This window comes from Neodiprion pinetum, chromosome 2 (genome assembly GCF_021155775.2).
Source record: "Neodiprion pinetum isolate iyNeoPine1 chromosome 2, iyNeoPine1.2, whole genome shotgun sequence".
In the NCBI taxonomy this organism is placed as follows: domain Eukaryota; kingdom Metazoa; phylum Arthropoda; class Insecta; order Hymenoptera; family Diprionidae; genus Neodiprion; species Neodiprion pinetum.
Genome location: NC_060233.1, coordinates 5,078,325 through 5,081,327, shown reverse-complemented (window position 1 = coordinate 5,081,327; position 3,003 = coordinate 5,078,325).

The following is a 3,003-nucleotide window of genomic DNA, read 5'->3' as shown; positions in this document are numbered from 1 at the left end:
ATTCTCATTACCGGACCAAAATTGGCGAGTTGAATTCCTCGCAAAATTCCTCGTCAAATCATCCATGTAGCGACGTGACACTCAAGATATATCGAAACCCGTTAATTTACAAAATTATGATGATTTGACTAGAATTCAACTCGCCAATTTTGGTCAGGTAACGAGAATCTCGCCTTTGACGAACCTATCGGTATCGAGTAAGGAGCAATCCTGTGATTTCTGGATGACAGGTTTAATACCCGCGTTAATTACCGGATCGAACTTGGATAATTCGGCACCCAGAAGATAATAGATTCGTGGAATCTGTTGCGAGAGACGATATTGCATACCGTGGGTGATTCCTGAAGCACAGGTATTAAAAATAATAAGGGTAATTGAATAAACGTAACTAGATAAAATTTTGCAAACCGTGCTTAAATCAACTCTCCGTACGAGGACTTGCTTTTTACACCTTTTTTCGAAGGGTTCCAGGCTTTCAGGAAATCGGAATAAATTCAGGACTGCTTTCGAAAGCGTTAACTACATTATCCAAAAGTTGGTAGACAGAAATGTTTTCAAGTATTGTTCATAAAAATTGATATTCAGAAAACGCACTGTTTCCTAAAAGACTCAGTCTTCACGCAAATGTAAAACAGCGAAGACTGCGACGCTGCGAGGGCAGTAGCAGAGTCTAAAGCTTCGTTCTCTCGATCCCCGGATTGCGGAATCGGTGCACTTTCGCTCTTGATATTCCTTTGCCGGCGGTCTTTAGGCAATGTAAACCGAAAGCGAATAATGGGCGGGATAAACGTAGGACGGGGATCGAGCTCCGGGATAATGCAGCGCTTTCGGGAGATGATCCAGCGTCTGGCGTAAGTGTACGAGGTTGGTGTATAAACGTTGATATCTCACAGGGGAATATCAACACGCGGTATGCCGTTTCAACCCAAACATTCGGCGGGGATCAGAAAAAGCAGGAAAACATACCATCTAGCTGCAGAGTTGAGTGGCGAATACACAGAAATATAAGAACACCGTCCAGTGATGCTTAAGTAGGGGTTTAATTTCACGTGTTTTTTCTCGAGGTAAAATATCCGTCGCTCTGTAATTCGTAATCTTGAACACGACTGGAAAATAAACATTTCGATTTCATTCCGGAGAAAGGTTCCGTGCGTTTCGATTCTCGCCTTTCATCAATGATCTATTCAGCTCGGGGTCAAATTCGACCCATCAAGTGTAATACAAGTTTTGTTGATCCTTGTTCGTTTTCTCCATCGGGCTTTGATCCTGAGATCTTTTACTGTCAGCGAGGATCGAGTTTTTCCTACCGTGATCACAGTTTCCAGGATACTATACGCCGATCCTGGTATCGGATGCCAAGTATTCGGATAGTTAAGAAACTTGTAATAAAACCTTGTGAAAGTTTGTGAGTAAAAATGGTGGAAAGACGACTTTCGGTGTCCAATTGGGACGGAGTTCGATCAAGAGAAGTTGATCTGCGATTGGCTTGGCAATTTCGACCGTCCTTAATCGCGTGAATTCCACGCCGTATAAAAGAGGATATCATCACGGCTGGTGGATCGTTTTTCCGGGGTTCGTCAGCTCTTGATAATGCAGTTGATCCGTTTGTCGACGCTAATGAATTGAGAGATTCGGGTTGTATTGATCCTCCACGTTTCCTCTGAAAGCGCGGATCCGGACTCGGCGGTCATCAATCCTCCAAAAAGGCGGCGAAGCCGATCGAAGCCTCTGACCCAAAGACCCCGAAGGACCGTGAAGAAGACGTTTCGCCGACGGAGACGACGAGCTTCGATCTTACGGAATTCGATGTCGACGCACAGATTGACGAGTCGGAACGATTGGATCGGGAATGGATTAAAATTGTTGGGAGAAAATTAGAGGTCATGATTCTCGAGGCTTTGGATGGACGCAAGTCTCGTTTAGACGTCTCCGAAAATCTGTGACAGCTGTGAACATCGCAGGACGTTAGTATTGGAAAATGTCCTCAGGAGGTCATAGGTTGGTTGACGGTGCCATTTTATCACCACGTAATCCAAGTTTTTAATTTTAATCCAGGCAAATTGTAATTCATGTGCTTTCAAATTACTCGTGTCATATAAGTTAATTAAACATAATTAACGACACAGATCTGCAACCAGAAAACTGCATAGATTTTTTATACCGGTACTTGAAGATTTTTACTCACTGAAACAGGTACAAGTACTCGAAAAATTTCATCTCGTCTGATTTTTTCTTGAACCCGTGTTCGTAGTTTCATTTAGAGTGAAACTCCCGTTTGACTGGAAATCTGGCATCCTATTCTCGATTCAGAAAATCTTACGCAAAAGTGATTTCTTACTTTCATTTAATATGTATTAGAGTGAGACTCGAGAATGAATACGAACAGGGAATGAGAAAATGGAAAGCGGAAGCGTGTTCGGAGAAGTATAAAAGAGAAGAAGAAAAGGTTTCATACTGAAAAAGAACGAACACGGAATGTCAAGTAAATTTCATCAAGAAATCGTTTGTTTAATTTTATAAGAAATATTGTTCAGTTCGTTGAAAGGAATTGGTAGTTTTTTCATTATTCTTATGCTTTTTTTATGCAAACAATTTGTATTTTGCAAAAATACAGCACACTCGAAAACATAATATTTACCAAAAACATTCCGTGCAGTTGAAATAAAATATTTCTTCGCAGACATGTGTGATACGCTTGTTACGGTCAAAACAATCAGCTGTCAGCCTGGTTGCGTTAGTTTGTCGTTTTTTCCACCAGATGACACGTTGGAAAGTGAGAATTCCGCTTCTCTCATAACGGAGCCGTCTTCCTTGCGGTTAACGAACGAATTTGCGTCGAGGCTGAATCTCGGCTGGTACGTAGTAATACCGGAGTCTGGTCGGCCACGGCGGAAGTCCCGATTCATGTAGATCCCGCTAAAGTCCTTATTACGCACGTATATCCCCGTCGGGGACGTGACCAGTTTGAAAAATGACGTAAGCCGCTTACACCACTCCTGATAC